This window comes from Callorhinchus milii, unplaced genomic scaffold, assembly GCF_018977255.1.
Source record: "Callorhinchus milii isolate IMCB2004 unplaced genomic scaffold, IMCB_Cmil_1.0 Scaffold1, whole genome shotgun sequence".
NCBI classification, from domain to species: Eukaryota; Metazoa; Chordata; class Chondrichthyes; order Chimaeriformes; family Callorhinchidae; genus Callorhinchus; species Callorhinchus milii.
The window spans coordinates 27,737,629-27,756,018 of NW_024704742.1; the positions used below are offsets into that span (position 1 = coordinate 27,737,629).

The 18,390-nt window shown below is 42.3% G+C and overlaps 1 protein-coding gene across 1 annotated transcript in view; it reads left to right on the forward strand.

Annotated features, from left to right (window-relative positions):
• LOC103181334 (protein diaphanous homolog 1-like) overlaps window positions 1–18,390 on the forward strand; it is a 924,060-nt gene that overhangs the window by 108,126 nt on the left and 797,544 nt on the right. The gene's annotated exons all lie outside the window — the stretch shown is intronic.

Genomic DNA, 18,390 nt, shown 5'->3' on the forward strand with positions numbered 1-18,390 from the left:
TTGCCCTGTTTATTGCTGCCTCGTACTTTTTTGACGCAGTAAACAATGAGCCAATTAACACTTCTAGATCTATTTCAGCTTCTCAAATTCTATCCCATCCATGAAGTACATGTGTTTCCTATTCTTACTTTCTATATGTAGAACCTTGCATTTATCTGTATTAAACTTAATTTGCCAGTTATCAGCCCATATGCATACCCTAGCAAGCTCTCTCTGCCTCCTCTGATTCCAGAGTTCCCCCCACCCCCCCAACTTGATATCACCTACAAATTTAATTATCTCACAATGGGACTGCAAATCCAGGTCATTAATGTATACTTTTGGTGGTTATAAAGCACTATAAAAGTACAAGTTCTTTCTTGGACAAAATCCAGCAGCATATAATGTTTGAAGCAGTTATAAAATGGCTATCAACAAAAATGTCCAATATATTCCATGAATGTACAATTCCCAATATCCCCTGGTGTCTTCACAGTATGTCTCTCTAGAATATTCCTTATGCTGCTGCTTTTCCATTACCATAGCAGTTGGTATTTGCATTTTCTTTGAGAGATAAGAAGTATATTTTGGATTTAATCCTCTCACAGTAGATGCAAGGATTTTAAATTGAAGGTCGAGAATGACTGATTGTGTTGGGCAAGGACTATAATTTTCATCCTATCAAGTCCTACTAGTATTTTGTTTTAGCCAGCAGGGTGACGTATGTGGAAACCTATCACCACCCATCAGCATACTTGAGAATATCCAAACCAAACAACATAGAGTCTCACGTTTGCCTGGACATTTTCCTTTTTTGGAATGAAATGCATATTCTCTCCCCAGAGAGGCTGACCTTGCTCACTTAAACTCAAAGAGTATTGGTTGCAGGGTGGCAAGAGTCAAACTTGAATAGCGCAGAGTGTGGATTGGGGATTTGTCGAAGTTTATCCAGCGAAAATAGCACAGCTTGCCATTTCAAATAATGGCTGCTAATAATTTTTTTAACATCCGTTTCAATTCATTGGTCTGTTATTTCAATGTTTTCATGTAAATTAAGAGCAGAAAAAAGGTTGCGATATACTCAAAAGATAATATTCATTTATGATTTAGCAAAAAGGAATTGCACAATTACAGTGCTTCAAAAGACAGTTTTTGAATGCAAATATTGATCGCCTAGAAAGAGGGGACAGACAGACAGACAGTCTGAGAACACGAGGCATCCAAGGTAGGTTGTGTAAGGAAGTGATTAGTGAAATTGGGTACATTCTAAAGAGTATTTTATAAAACCGTGAGAAATGGGAGTGATGCATGAGAATTGTCAGAGTACAAATGCTTGTTTATAAAATAGGTCAATGAAATGATTTTAAGAACAGTAGGCTGGCAACTCTGAATTTTATATGAAATCAATCATAGGGACAATATGTGTAGAGTTACAGAGAGAGCTACACCATGGAAACAGGCCATTTGGCCCAACTTATCAATCCCAGTGTTTATACTCCACACAAGCCCCCACTCTCTTGTTTATGCAATACTGCAGAATAATTCTTATCATCCCATAATGAGGTATGGGATGATAAGAAAGAAGTCAGAAAAGGTTTAAGAAAGGGACGCCATGCCTAACTCACTCTTTAAAATGAGGAGATAAGCGATAGATAACAGAAGCTCAGTGGATGTGAGTATCTAATTTGGGATATCCATAAACAGGTGTGTCATTCTAATTTGAATTTGCTTAGTTTGCCAAACAGATAAGGTTGGGTGGTGGTTTTCAAAAGTTCCAATGTATGAGAAATGCCTGAAGGCAACACAGCTGGCCTTGGGGAAATGATGTTTTGCTGGTAGGGTGGTCCCAGCTGGACAAGCAGCAGGAGGCCTGTCAGTCAATGTTCAAAATGACGAGCTATGTGGTTTAAGCTGGTTAAACTACAACAGTTACCTAATTTGATCTCTCAGACTCACAAGGTCGGTGCTTCTTACCCCATTTGTAAATGTGAATTTGATTCCTTCACATTTGGGTGTCAGTAACCTGAAAGACAGAAAATCAGGGAATAGAGATCACAAATAGAAGGAATAGAGGATTAAAATTTAACTGTAGCCACAACAACAAAATAACTTGTCTATTGTCTTGTCTCCACTATTAATATTCTGATTTTCTTCACTCTCTTCTTCACTCAGACTTCAAACCTATTTATTAATTATAGGTTTAGAAGTCTGACCAAACTCATCATTGCACTTTCAGAAGTAAAACATCACTATTATTGTACAAACCTAGATTTATAATGATAAACCTTGCATTTCATCTAACCCATTTCACGTTAGAAGGAGGTCCTACAGCCCTTCACAGGATATATTGTAAAGTGTAGCGACTGTATTCGTAGGTGAATGCAGCAGTAATTTGTGCATGGCAATTTCCCACAATAAGTTATGAATGTTTGACCAGATTTATTTGGGGAATATTAGCCAGGAGACTGGTAGAATCTTTGACATTAAAGGTGTTCTATCAAATGCAAAGGCAAGATAATGAAAGATAGTATACTGTCAATTCACTTTACAGTCTATTCTGTGAAGCACTTTGAGACATCGAGAAGACATGAAAAGCGCTATATCAAATGCAACGATTATTATTATTATTATAGTATTTGAAAACAAAACTGTCTCCTTCAGTGTTGCACATCCAAAGATTCTATCACAGGCCCAACTCTTGACGTGTTGAATAGAGGGTAGAAATCTATCATCTACAGAGGTGTAGACTCCTTGTCCCCTCTTTTAGATATGTAAGAATTCAAGAAGGCAAACAGTAATTATTGGGGCTCCATGGCCGATCAGATCCCTATCTGCTTTTACTTCTATCTGCAAAGTGGAAGCCGTGACTACTGCACTTTAAAAATTGATCTTCCAACTCCAGTTACATAGGAAAGCAGGCTGTCACGATTGGAGCCAGCTCAGATACCAAACTTCTTTCGCTACCGAGATAATTGCAAAGGGCAGGTCATGATGGAATAGAGGCACTGCAACACGTTAATGCAATTCCATGCCCAGACACGCTGAAATCGACCAACCACTACGCAGAGCACCCCTGACAGGCGCACAAGTCTGCAGGTGGATAAACAAATTCATGTCTCACCATTCCCACTGCAATCTTATGGAGATAAGTAACATTTGTCAGATACATGAGGTAGCTAGGCTGACAAAGGCTTCAATCATGCAGAAAGCTGCTTTCAAATTTTCATAAAACAAAGCTGACACCATTTACATGACAAATCGTTCCAAGAGTGAGAAGAAAAAAACTTACTTGGCTGTTGCAACTGCCTGAGCTCACTGTCAGTGATTTTGTCCTTCAGACTGCAGCAGAATAAAAATAAAGAAAACTCCTGCTAATTGTGCCAGAAAACCAGCTATTTCAGATGTTGTGCTAAAAAACAAACTTCCAAGATCCACGTTTAAACAAGACTTAGTATGAAGCTATCCCGCCTTCCCCACCATCCATAAAAATACAGCATTAAAAATACAGCATTAGAAATGAGAGTCATGGAATTTTACATTCAGGCAGCTCATTCCCTGGAGCATTATACTAACGCAGTACAAGCCTATTTAAGTTCATTAAAAGTGATGCCTATAACCTCAGGTTCTGAATTTCTAAGTTTGTGTCCTGTCAGAAGCGTTTATAATGTCCTACTTAATAATCCCTTAATGATTTGAAACACTGGTTTTAGTTAAATACCATCAACAGAATATAAACATCCATTTTATCAAGGCTGACAACAATTATGGTTATTTACTCTACATGTTTGGAAATTTTAATAAACATCATCAAGAAAAGAGACTAGTGCTTTCGACTAATTTGATCATTTGGGATTTGGTTGGAGCTGAGACCATTGAACTTGCAATGCTGAAAGCACAGTGACCCACCTCCCATGAGGCCAGCAATGAGGTCTATACTGCGATGTTTGTGAATCAGTGGGAAGCATTAGTTTGAGTCTCCTGAGGAAGACAGCATCAGACACCTGCCATAGTGCGATGAATGAAGTCCTGAAGGTAAAATGACCAGCCTTGAGGAATGAGTTTTTCTCACTGCCCTTTTTTTCATTTTTGTGTTTTCCTCTTTCCACCTCTTTTATATGGAATCAACAAAATCATATACTCCCCACTGGTTTCCCCGGGATTGGTCACAGAACCTCCTCACTGTTGCAGATAAATTTCTCAGTGGCATAGCAATATAGAAAATACAGCACAGAAGAGGTATTTGGTCCATTGTGTGCTTTGATAGAGGAATTCAATCAGTCCAATGTACTTGTCTTCTCCATAACCTGTAAATTATTCCTTTTTGTTTCATTGGAAATACAGTATGTCCAATTATTTTTGTCTCCTCCCCACTGGTATATGACTCTCTGCTCCAGATTTAACCTCATAATTGCCATTCCAATGAAAATAAGCCCAGTTCCACTTGGCTCCGCTCACAGATCATCTACGTCAATCTTTATTTGTGCCCCTTCCGTTGACCATCATCAAATTATGAACAATCGAATTTCTCCCAGTAAACCAGTAAAGCGCTGATCACTGTGACTAACCTCCTTGGCGGTGGAGTGGGGGGAGGTAGGGGGGGTGCAGAAATTAAGTGAAGCAGTATCAGATGAGCTGACTCCAAGATAATGTGCTTGGCAGCTCAATGTTCGAATTGAATCAACCCTCTGTGGTGGTCTCGGCCATCCATTTCCTGAGACAGGCGGGTCCACAGTACACCAAGGCACTGCTAACGACAGCACAGCCTGGCTCATCGGCAGGATATGGAGGGGGAGATTAGTCATTGGATGAAGTGGTTCTTCCACTGATAACTCTGTTGATCCTACAAGTCAAAGCTGCATCTTAGGTTTAAACAAGAGTTTCATTTTGTGGGGTTCACTTTCTGCTGTCTTGGCATTCCTTAATATTTCGATAAAAAGTTAAGAATTCCTTTCTAAGGATCACAGGTCAAGACATCATATATTTCATTTATTGCAGGTAGCTGTTTCTAACACAGAATCAATTATGAATTCAGACCTGATGCACGGTGTGCCAATGTACGATGTTCAGTGAATTGTTTTTAATCTTTTGCTTGATCACTCAGCCGTATGCTGTGCAGATGATCAATGCCCTACCCAAAGTGGGTGAAAGTGGACAAAATATTGTAAGAATGTAAAATAACCTGGGTCACACAAAAGAGAGCAGCTGAAACTGTGTTGCTCTCTATTAGATATTGGGGATGGGCAGAATTTCTGTAATGATCAACACACAGATATTGTTCAGTTGGCAGAACTCATTCATTTTCGATGGGGACTGGTGTATCTCATTTATTTTCCATGGGATCTGTCTACTTAAGGAAACAGAGTGGCAATTGAATTTAAGCCCACAAGTTGGCACATGGGTTTCTCTGCAATTGTTCCACATTGGAAGCAAGAACTCATTTCTGTCAGACCAATTCAGTTTAGTTTATAGATGGGAGGGGGTGAGAATGTGGATTATATTCCTATCTAATATTTTATGCACATTAGACTGAGATACATTTTCATTGTGGTGAGGTTTATTCCTTTGTAAATGTCCTTTCATCTGGTAATATCAATATCTCTATTAAATTGCACGTATGCGGTATTTGATGGATTATACACAGTACAAAACCTGTCATCTGTTGACATTGGAAAGCTTTCTTTTGAAGTTACCAATTTATACAGCATAGATGGGTATTGCCAGAAAGGCTATCATTGTCATTGACTGCAACAGATTTGATAGAGAAAGCAACTAGATGGAAATTTTCATTATAAGTTTTATTAAACCATTTTTCTAAAGGATATCAAGCAAACCCACATGATATGGACCATTACATCTTTTAGAAGCATCTAGTCCAACCAAAAAGCATCATACAATGCAGCAGGGATGAGCATTGAATTTAATTTAGACATAGACTCTGTAAATCTGAATTGCAGGACCCCTAAAGAACGTGGCACACAAGTCATAATAACAGTGGTTCTTACAACAACAACAAGATTCCATTTATAGAGTGCCTATCATGTCGGGAGGATGTCCCAAGGCGTTGTACAGTTGGGTCAGGACCCGAGCAAGGGGGAAGTGGTCAGGGTGAGGGGAGGGAAGGGAGGGAGCGAGGAGGGGGTAGAGAGTCGAGAGGGGAGCTGAAGGCACGATCAAAGAGAAAGGTCTTGAGACCGGCCTTGAAGGAGGAAAGGGAGGAGGCGGCGAAGGCACTGGGGGATAGAGTTCCAGAGCCTTGGAGCTGAGAGGCTGAAGGCCCGGCCACCGATGGTAGGGCGGTTGGGGCGGGGGATGTGGAGCAGACCGGAGCCAGAGGAACGGAGGGTACGGGCAGGAAGGTAGGGGAATAGTAGGTTGGAGAGATAGGAGGGAGCGAGGCCGTGAATGGCCTTGTAGGTGAGGATGAGGATCTTGAAATCGACCCTCTGGGGATGGGGAGCCAGTGGAGGCGAGCGAGGGTGGGAGTGATGCGGTCCCGAAGTCTGGTGCGGGACAGTACACGAGCTGCAGAGTTCTGAATGACCTGCAGCTTGTGGAGGGAGGTGGCGGGAAGGCCGGCGAGGAGAGAGTTCCCATAGTCCAGCCTTGAGGTGATAAAGGCGTGGACCAGAGTTTCAGCAGCGTGAGGGTTGAGGTAGTGGCGTAGTCTGGCGATATTCCGGAGATGATGGAAGGCGGTGCCAGTTGTGGTGCGGATATGAGGAAGAAAGGACAGCTCAGGGTCGAACAGAACACCGAGGTTCCTGACTGACTTTGAGAGGTGGAGAGTGCAGCCTTGGATGCTGATGCTGTCGGCGCCTGAGGTGCGGAGACGCTGACACGAGCCAATCAGGAGGGCCTCAGTTTTACGCACGTTGAGCTGAAGAAAGTTGTCTCTCATCCAGGACTCGATGTCGGACAGGCAGGACATCGATGTCAGGACATCGGTGGTCATGGAGTTGAGGGTAGAGGAGGAAAGGAAGAGTTAGGTGTCATCCGCATACATGTGGAAGTTAACCCCATGTCTGCGGATGATGTCACCAAGGGGGAGCGTATAGAGGGTGAAGAGGAGGGGACCGAGGACAGAGCCCTGAGGGACACCGCACAAGACAGTGCGGGGGCTGGAGGAAAAAAACATTCGTGGAAACAAAGTTAAGACGGTGGTAGAGGTACGACTTAAACCACTCAAGGACAGGGCCTTGAAGGTTGAGGTGGGAGGACAAGCGGTGGAGGAGGATAGCGTGGTCGACCGTATCGAATGCTGCCGATATGTCGAGGAGGACGATGAGGCAGAGGGAACCCTGGTCACAGATGGTCAGGATATCATTGGTGACCTTGACCAGGGCGGTTTCTGTATTATGGGCAGCACGGAAACCCGGCTGAAGGGGTTCCAAATAATGAGTGGGTGGAGAGGAAAGAGCGCAGTTGGGAGGCGACAACTCGTTCCAGGACCTTGGACAGGAAGGGGAGGTTGGAGATGGGCTGGTAGCTTCATAGCTGCGACGCATCAAGGGAGGGTTTTTTCAAGGTGGGAATGATGGTGGCAATTTTTAAGGGAATGGGAACAGAGCCAGAGGAGAGGGACAGGTTGACGATGTCTGTGATATGTGGGGCAAGGAGGTGGAGCTGGGAGATAAGAAGTGGAGTGGGGATAGGGTGAAGGGAACAGTTGGTGGGTTTCAGGGATAGGATGAGTTTGGTGACAGAGGGTGGGGAAACGGGTAGGAAACTGTAAGGGGAGGATGGGTAGGAGTCGGAGTGTGGGAGGGAGGGGGTGGGGGGTGGGTGGATGTTGGAGGGGAAGTGACCGCGGAGCGAATTCCCTTGATTTTGGATTCAAGGAAATCCAGCATCTCCTCGCAGTGAAGGTTGGAGGAGATGACCTGCGCGGGGTGGCGGGGGGGACGGAGGAGTCGGGATGTGGTAGAAAACAGTAGCCTGGGGTTGTCCTTCGCCTCCAGGATTATCCTGGAGTAGAAGGACGACTTGGCCGAGGCTAGAGTGGAGCGGTAGATTTTGAGGAGGTCCAGCCAGATTTGTTGGTGGACCGTTAGGCCAGATTTGACGCAGGTGCGTTCAGCAGCCCGCACCTGGCTCTTCAGTGAGCGGAGGTGGGTGGTGAACCAGAGGGAGGAGCGAGAGTAGGAGACAGTACGGGAGGTGATGGGGTCAAGAGTATCGAGTGTGGAGGAGAGAGTGTTGTGGAGGAGGGTGAGAGGAGAAGAGGGGTCAGTGAGGGTTGAAGGCCAGAGGGAGAGGAGTTCAGAGGACTACAAGGCAGCGGTTAGGGATTGTGGGGGTAACTTCTTCCAGGGGCGGTAGAAGATGGTGGTGGGTCTGGTGGAGGTGGGGAGGGGGGTGAAGGAGATGAAGACCCCTAAAGAACGTGGCATACAAGTCATAATAACAGTGGTTCTTACTCATCATCCTTAGTACGGATGAAACTGATTTGCATAGAATAGATTTGCCTGTTAAGCCGCATGGAAAAGAATTGATAAAATTTTGAACCTACATGCTAAATAGCCATAGAATTATCGTATGGCTATTTCAATTCCTCTCCAGAGAAGTGAAAGTAGATGGCTGCCTCTATTCTCATTCCTGCAGGTGCCAGGGATCAGATATCTCAAAAGCCACAAAGGTTTGAGCCTTCTATGAGGTTGCCCCACATTTACACTGTCCCAATGGAGCTTCATTCATTCATTTAACTGCAGGGGGTCAGAGAGATTGCTCCATTATCACTAAAAGATGTACTGAATTCCTTCCTATTTCCCGCTAAACTACCAGGAATCAGGCAGATTCAATGGAAACAGAAAGGGTAAATTGCATTGGAGAAGCTAATATTTAATAGCAAGAAAAGAGTAATATTTATGCAAGTATGTAGGAACCCGACAGTTAGTCGATTGGCGGATCGCTTTTCCGGGGGTAATAATAGTTTTTAAAAAATTGGTAACTCACTGTTTGTGCACAGTCGGCTGTTACATTTCACCTAAAAATGATACAGTTAATTCACTTTACAGTATATTATGTGAAGCACTTTGAGATGTCTTGAAGACATGAGAAAACTATATTAAAAAAGAATTAATTAAAAAATATATATATCTTCGATAAGAAGCTCTATATCTGAACTGTGAAGATTGTCTGGCAGTCTTGTAGCACAGCACCATGCCAACACACAGTCCTGCAGAATGAGGGGCACAGAACGTGTAGCTGTGGTTCTCGATAACAATGAGTTCTCAAACTCAGTCATCCTGTTAAGGAAGAGAAAGTATAATCTAAGAAAGCAACATCTGAGAGCAGCCTTGAGAGCTCGAGCATTTGGCTGTAGAGCAACTCAGTGAAGACTTTGGTTGTAATCTGAAATTTGGGGGTCTGTAGGACCCATTCCCACATTGGAGAGTGTCTATTCCAACCAAGGGAACTGTGGCATTCATTTTGATTAAACAATAAATTAATGATTGGACCACGTTGCCGGGATGGATGGTTCAGGCTTAGGACATTGGATTTGTTTAAAAACAGCACCTGAAAGGATGAGATCAAATTGGCCGAAGGGCCTTTTTCAATCAACCCAATCTTGTGATCTTCTTTTCTCTTCTCTACAGCAGTGAATATGCTAGGTATTTAACCTGATGCATAGTTCATCATGGGAGCTATGCAGTAATTGTTGTTGGGTGGTAAAAAAAGAGATGCTCAGTGAAGTCAAGTAATTCTGGATAGGTCAGGAGCTTTTAGGTACCAGAATATTAGGGGGGTGGGGGCAGGTGGTGGGCTGGTGGTGGGGGGGTGTGGGAAGGTGGAGGGGATGGTGGGGCAGGTGCTGAGGTTGTAACATGCGGTTCTTTAATAAGGAAACTCAGGGTCTGCTAACTAGAAATATGTCACATTCATCTTGTTGGCTTGGGTGAACTCTGCTCTGAAAATAGATCCCATTAGAGCAGAGTTCCTGAGAATTGACATGACATACTTCTGGTTTGCCTATTAAGGAATCCCATTAGAAATTATCACACACTAAACCTCATAATGTGTGATGAGGCAAGAACCATTTGCCAATAGAAGGAAGATGAGTCAAATCACCCTTAGATCAGCTGTTCTTTTCTAGGTTTTTTTGTATCTCTTTTGACAATATATTCATCAAAAACCACCTCAGCTGATAACATCAAAGAAATAACACAGAAGAAATAACAATACCTTATCGTGGAAACCATAAAAGATGGTTGAAGGAGCTGCTAATTTCTGACATTTCTAACAAAGGAAATGAAATGCTATTTGCTTCAAATTACAAAAAAAATTTAAGATGGCACTTCATGCAACAATCTGAAGCAGAAAACATGTCTTTTTATTACTGAAGTGGAATAAAGATGTTATCCAAATGAAACCTTCTAATTCTGAACACAATTTGACATTGAAAAGGATAACAAAATTGCAGTCTACTTTGATATCTTATTTATTAAATGAATGAAACAGAAATCTATATTCACAAGTATCCCACGATCGGGCAACCAATCATACAGAGTAAATGATGACAAGGAATACATTACAGGATCAAAAGCACATGTGGGCTAACAGGTGAAATCACCTGTTGCGTAAATAATAATAATAATAATAATAATCCTTGCATTTGATATAGCGCTTTTCACGTCGGGAGGACGTTCCAAAGCGCTTCACAGAACACACTGTAAAGTGAATTGACTGTATATTTGTGGGCGAACGCGGCAGCCAATTGCGCACAGCAATGTCCCACAAACAGTCATGGATTGAAAATGACCAATTTATTATTGTTTTTTTTTTGGTTTTGGAGGGATTATTATTAGGCGTGTGGAGTAAGGAAACTTGCCCAAGGTTTCGCCCTGCCTGGAAATGAAACCAAATTAAGAGCGGAGCTTGTTTTTTGATACCTTATTTCTTAGTGAATAATATCTTAGAGAAAGCCACTTCTGGCTGTTTCTGACCATGCACAAATTGGCTGCCATTTTTGCCCACAGTACACACAGTCATTCCACTTTACAGTGTATTCTGTGAAGTGCTTTGAGACATTCTCCTGTCGTGAAAGGCACCGTATGAAACATAAGGATTATTATTATTAGAAAATGATTAAAAAAAAGTTAATGTTCTTGTGTTTCTCATATTCACGCGAGAGAGAGAGAAATGATAATAATAATCCTTGCATTCGATATAGTACCGTATCACATTGTCGAGACGTCTCAAAGCACTTTACAGATTATACTGTGAAGCGAATTAACTGTATATTTTGTGGGCAAAACATGGCAGCCAATTACACACAGCAACATCCCACAAACAGTCGTGGATTGAATGACCACTTTTGTTTAAGGGATTATTAACCTCAGAAAGCAATCCGTCAATCAACTAACAATTGGGTTCCTACTTACTGCTAGGTAAACAGAGGCATGCGGAGTAAGGAAACTTGCCTGGTCAGAAATGAAACTCGGGTCTTCTCGCTTGCAAAGCGAGTGCTGTAAGCAATTCGCTACAGCACTCCACATACGATGCAAAAAAAATTTGCAACTTACAAATCCGTAACTCCAGCGCTCCCACAGAAAGTAGGAAGAAAATAACTTGGGAGACAGCTGTTGGCAGAACTGCTGTGGTTTTGCCAGCAGCATGTGGTAAAATGAGTTCAGGACTGTGTTCTCCTGCAAACATTTGCCCAAAATGGTTTGGGCGATGAGCAATTTGGAATTTTAGGCATTGTAAATTCATACTTTGCTGTGTGTGTGGGCTTTCAATAATTAAATGTGTTACAGAAGTTTTGAAAGAATGTCTGGTAGTGGGTTGTGTTTACAGGCCACCGTTCCATCTATTCAAACAGCAAAATCCCTCATTAGAAATGCAGATGCTCTGCAAATGACCTGCTGGGGTGAACATCCTTGAATTGTCACTTGTCACTGATGGCACTAATTATCAGGTTGATTCAGCTTCATCAGTTCCTGTAGATGTTCTCAGCAGCTAAAGTAACTGATCTGAATGTTCACTTGTCTTGCCTTTAATGTTAATGAAATGATAATTACAATCCTACAAAAGACTGGATCAATCTTAAATAGAACACAAAAGTACCGATCGCCAAACAACTTTCAACGTGACACAATTGGAAACACAAAAATAGCATATGAACTCATCATAAAGCACTTTACATTTCTAAAGCTGATTTGTAGTGACCTGAACTACAATCATTGCACAATGAAGTGTTTTTGTGCTGATTATAATTTTTTTGGTCAGCCGGGTGTCTGATACAGGCAGAAACTCAGCACCATGCTTAACACCATCCAGATTTTAAAATGAATGGCTTAATACTAAATATTAGCAGATTTTTCAAGTAACGTAGAAAAAAATGAAGTGGAAGAGACACCTTGTCAATAATCCTTGCATTTGATATTGCATCCATAACATCAGTGTCTCAAAGTGCTTTACAGGTAATGGTTATCAAGTATAATTGCTGTGTATTTGCGGATGAATAGGGCAGACAATTTGCACACGGAGTGAACAGTCAAGAAGTGAATGGCAACTTTATACAAAATTGCATTTGTAAAGCGCCTTTCACGTCTGGAGGACGTCCAAAGGTGCTGAACAATCAGGGATTAGGACCCGAGCGGAGGGCAAGGAGCGTAGGAGGGTGGCCAATAGCATGGTCGAAGAGGAGGGTCTTGAGGCGTGCCTTGAAGGAGGCAAGGGAGGGAGCGAGCAAAGGAAATGTGGGATGGAGTTCCAGAGGGTGGGGGCAGAGAGGCTGAAGGCCCGACCATCGATGTGGAACAGGCCGGTTTGGGGACATGGAGCAGGCTGGAGCCTGCTAAGCGGAGGATGCGGACAGGTTGACAAGGGGTTAGCAGGTTGGAGAGTAGGAGGGGGCAAGTCCATGGAGAGCCTTGAAGGTGAGGATGAGGATATTGAACTCGAACCTCTGAGGGATGGGAAGATTGACAGACTGCACTAACCGACATACAATGGACAACATGAAGCTGCTTGCATCAACGGCATTTTCATATGTAAAGTCATAGAATCATAGAAATTTCAGTGCAGAAGGAAGCCAATTGACCCCTACCCCCACTCTCCCTCACCCCAAAGATGCCCCAGAATCAAAACACAATACCAGTCTTCAATACCAGCCTCAATCACCTGAGTAAGTTGGAACACCCCATGTGAAATAAAACAAGGGAAATTAATGGTAATTGACAGCAATTAAATTCAATTAAAAAGTGAGAGACCAAATGCTTCGAGGCTAACTGCTTTAGAAGGAATAACAAATCCCATTCTGGTAAGCTTAAATGAGATGGGGGGACTCATGTAAATGAAGTAGTAGGAACACACTCTGCTTGGTAAGTTACACGTGAGTTAGAGCACTGAAGCCTAAGGCAGCACTTAAGAGGTGAAGCGTGAATGATATGACAGATGGAATGAGAGAGTAATGTGGAGAGAGAGAAGCTTTAGATTTTCATGGTGATCGACTACAATAATTCCTTGGTAAAACTTGTATTTAGCGCCAGAATTATTAATCGCTTCCTGTGAACATTACCAAGAGGTCAGTGACATTAAATTATTTATTTGGCCAGCAGGATTCACAATTCGTGACCTTGTACGACTCCTGATGACCACTCTACAACCCCATCCCACCGACCCCTGAAATCTAACATTAGGTGAAGCCGTTCCCAACCATTAACAGCAAACAGAAAAGGCCTTAAGTGTCACCTTGTCTTAGCCTGTACCACCATTTTGTTTTCGAATTTAACATTGCGCAGAATTGTAGGAAATTCGCTCATCTGTTAGAAGTGTGTTTTCTTCAGTTCTTAAAAGGAAGCCACTTCCAGCTCAAGACATAATTTTTCAGAATTTTCCACAATTCTACTTAGTCTTAAGGCAGCAGTTAACTTAGCTTTATAGGCTGACACTAGATCCAATTTCGGGTTGTAGATACCATGGGAAGATTTCAAGAAATTACTCTAAGGATTCTCACATTGGTTGCGATCCAGTTTCTTTCTTTTGTTACGTGATTTGGTGTGTGTGCGTATGAAAAATTTGAGCATTTTAAAAGACGACTGTATAAAGTGTAATTCCACTATGTGGGGGGGCTCATGTAGTTCCTGGATGGGAAAAGTCAACATCAAATTTCAGGCCTGTTCAATGACAACCAAATTGGCAATCTACGTTTTTTTTCAATAAAGCCTCAGAACCAAACAATTCTGTGGACGTCAAGGGAAAAATGACCACAAAATGAAGGGAAAAATGTGATGTTTTCCACAATCACAAAGCTCTGCTGCTGTGCTGAATTCTTGAGACCATCTATAGCCCCTACCATTGCCATGAGGCTGGGTAAGTGAAGCTCACTGACACTGGCTCTGTTGAAACAATAAGGCCAAAATTGCCATTGTTGTTTCAAATGGTAAAACATTGCGTTTCAGTACTGTTTCATGTGATATCTCGCAAATTCACGAAATTGCTTTTCAGCCATTCCTCATGCGAACAAAGAGTGTAGACACCAGTGATTTTTATGAGCTTTGACCCAACCATTTCACTGCAGTTGCAAAGGGAGGGTGGTGAGGAAATTGAAATCACAATTTTGTATCAAATCGGTCCTGATGCATTGCATTTTTCACTCCACTGTCTCCTTAGCCAAGGCGGGAAAGTGTAGAAATGCAATCCATATGTTCTTGCAAAGTGAAACACACAACGATGCTGGAAGTCAACATTATTAGTCCTTGATCAGTCACTTCCTTCCCTTGATGTTTTTCCTCCCATCCCAGGAGCCATATGGCATTCAATCATCTCTATCCATATTTATTCTTATAACCCTCAATCACGTATCCTTTCAGATATTAATTCAGCCGTTTTGAAAGCTGTTAATCAACATAGTATTAACTTCTTTAGTTGGAAGTCTGTTCATATATTCACAGATCCATGGGGAAAATAAATTCTTTGTAACCTCAAGTCTTGCTTAAATCACATTACATTTGTCCCCATGTCCTTTAGTTCTGTACTGACAGCTCTGTTTAAACATTATCAATCCCTCTCCTGAATTAAGTTCCTTCTCACCCTTGACTTGTATCTTCATAGTCTCTTCGTAGAAGTGAAAATCTTATTTTCTAAAATATCCTAGTGATTTTTCTCACAATTCTCCAATGCATTAATGGCCTTTAGAAAGTAGGATTCCTAATTTGCATACTACAGTGCAATGCTGGGGGAGGGCTGCATTGTTGGAGATGCCATCCTTCAATGTGATGTTATACCAAGCTCCCGTTTGCTTATTCAGGTAGATGTTAAAGATCCCATGCCACTGTTCAAAAAGAGAAAGTAGTTTTTCCTCGTGTCAGACCCACAATTCCTCAAATAAAAATGGTCACTCACATCATGGCTTTTTTTTGGACGTTATATGCAAATTGGCTGTTGTATCCAAATACAAAATACAATCACTATACATTAGTGTAAAACCTGTGAAGCTCATTGAGATGTGCTCCCCTCATGAATTTAAAATGTTATATAAAATGTAAGAATCACTTTTTTAAAAAACAAGTATTCCAAATCTATCCTCACCAATGATCAGTACTTCATCCATTAAACAACCCCCTCTGCTACTTATTGCTCAAGCAGGGTTTGATCCAACTGATAGGTTACTGAAGAAGTCAAGTTTAAAGGTACTTTGGTTTACGAATGGGTGGGTGCTTACTTAATAGAAGAAACACAGGAATAATTAACAGTTCTGGAATAAATCTAATCAAAGTATTGATAATGCAGATGAGCTATTCTGATTGTGCTACTGACAGTGTTACTTCTGTTTTGAATTTACTGCTTCAGAAGGTTATCACAATAACACAGCCATAGGTAGATCAGCTGCAGTATAGGTGCAGTTGTGATAAGACAACCGATCTAAAGCATAATTATCAGTTTTTGCTCCATCAGAAGAAGACAGACATGTGCACCTGTTCCAGGCAAACTGAGTGCTAAAGATATGCTCAAAATAAAAAAAAGGAATTGTAATAATCGTTGCATTTGATATAGTGCCTTGTCACAACATCAAAGTGCTTCACAAAATTTACTGTAAAGTGTAGTGACTGTATTGTAGGCAAATGCAGCAACCACTTTACAACAACAACAACAAAATGCATTTGTTTCGCAAAGTCAAAGAGGAGGGTCTTGAGACGGGTCTTGAAGGAGGCAAGGGAGGGAGTGAGGTGGAGGGACTGCAGGATGGAATTCAGAGGGTGGGAGCAGTGTGGCTGAAGGCCCACCCGCCAATGGTTGGGTGGGCGAGGCAGGAGATATGAAGCAGGCCGAAGCCCGCTGAGCCGAGGAAGTGAGATGGTTGGTAGGGGGGTAGGAGGTTGCAGAGGTAGGGGGGAGCAAGGCCATCGAGGGCTTTGAAGGTGTGGACCAGGATCTTGAAGGTGTGGACCTCTGTGTGATGGGAAGTCAGTGGAGTTGGGCAAGGATGGGGGTGATAGGGTCACGGAGCCTGGTGCAGAGGAGGACACGGGCTGCAGAGTTCTGGATGATCTGCAGCCTATGGAGGGAGGATTTGGGGAGGCCGACAAGTAGGGAGTTTACATAGTCGAGCTTAAATGTTATGAATGCGTGTATCAGGGATTCGGTGGTCTGCGGTGTGAAACAGTGGCGAAGCCAGGCGATGTTGCAGAGGTGGGGGAAGGCAGAACAGGTCATGGCATGGATGTGGGGTAGAAAGGATAGTTGAGGGTCAAACAAGATGCCAAGGTTCTGGACTAGTTTAATAAGGTGGAGTTTGCATCCTTGGGTGGTGATGCTGTCAGCGCCTGAGGTGTGGAGGCGCTGACGGGAGCCAATCAGGAGGGCCTTAGTCTTATTGACGTTCAACTGAAGAAAGTTAGCTCTCATCCAGGACTTGATTTCTGACAGATATTCAGGCAGGACCATACTTTACAAACAGTATTGTCCCACAAGCAGACATCAATTTAATGATCAATTTTATCTGGCTGTTATTGACCAGGATACTTGGAGAAATTCCATTCCGTTTTCGAATAGTGCCATGGGATCTTTAATATCCACTTCAACATGGAGACAGGACTTGGTTTAATGTTTCATCTCAAGGACAGCACCTCTGACAACTCAGCCTACTCCCAGCACTACACTGGAGTGCTGGTCTAGACTGTGAGGTCAAAGTCCTGACTTGGGGTTTGAACCGGTAACCTTCTGACTCAGAGGTAAGGTTGCTATCAACTGAACCAGGATGAGCCCTAACATCCAACTTATAAGTTAATGTTTCAGAGTCCCAAACTTCATAGAGAGTACAGGAGATTGGAAGATTGATAATGGTTACCCATTTGAACTCCATAATTGGTGCGATTTCAGCGCTTTATACAGTGACCTTTTAAAATGCTTAAATTGCTAGATTAGTTTTCGCAGTAAACATAAAAAAACGAATCATAAGTTGATAAGTTCAGGCGTAGGCATTATTCAGATGTTGACATGTTGCCAATATCATGTTGATTCATTGCCAAACAAACAGTATAAATGAGCATGAATGTAAAACCTCACTCTATACAATATATGTTATGTCACCTGAGGCAATGAGTGCTGGATAAATAGATGAGGATGGGTCAAATGGTGTTTTCTTGTCTAATGCTTTTTCCATGTTCTTCTGTAAAATAAAGAGTGGCAATTAGTTAGCTTCAAGAGGCACTTGTCTTGATGGGTTAAAAAAAAAGTTTGTCTTTATTTGTTTGCAAACACAAATCATGTGATGTGAATTGTGCTGCGGCATCATCCCGCCCAGTTGTGTCTCATATGACTTCACTGAAATTGATGCCTCTCCTCAACGTGTGGGTCAAAATTATTTTAAAGCTGTGATCTCTCTCAGTTTTCAGATGACAGCTACGAAACTCTCCAGATTGTTGCTTGTTGATCTCGTGCGTTATGGATTCTGCCACCTGAATCCCTCCTCGTGGAGTCCTGTAGCTCAGTGGTTAGAGCACTCGCTTTGTATGCGAGAGACCTGAGTTCAATTCCAGGCAGGGCGAAACCTTGGGAAGTTTCCTTACTCCACATGCCTAATAATAATCCCTCCAAAAACAATAATAAATTTGTCATTTTCAATCTACGACTGTTTGTGGGACATTGCTGTGCGCAATTGGCTGCCGCGTTCGCCCACAAATCTACAGTCAATTCACTTTACAGTGTATTCTGTGAAGCGCTTTGGGATGTCCTCCTGATGTGACAAGTGCTATATCAAATTCAAGGATTATTATTATATTATTAAATGCGAGCCTCCCAGGCACCACAATCCACTCTCTGATGGTTCTGTAATGGTTTAATCGTAGGAAGTCATTTTCAAGATTATAGGGGTGTAATATTTCACAATTCTAAGGTGAAAGTATTCAGATGAGCTCTTGCACTGACAGCCAATGATTACTATATATTTTCATGGATTTTGCAGTT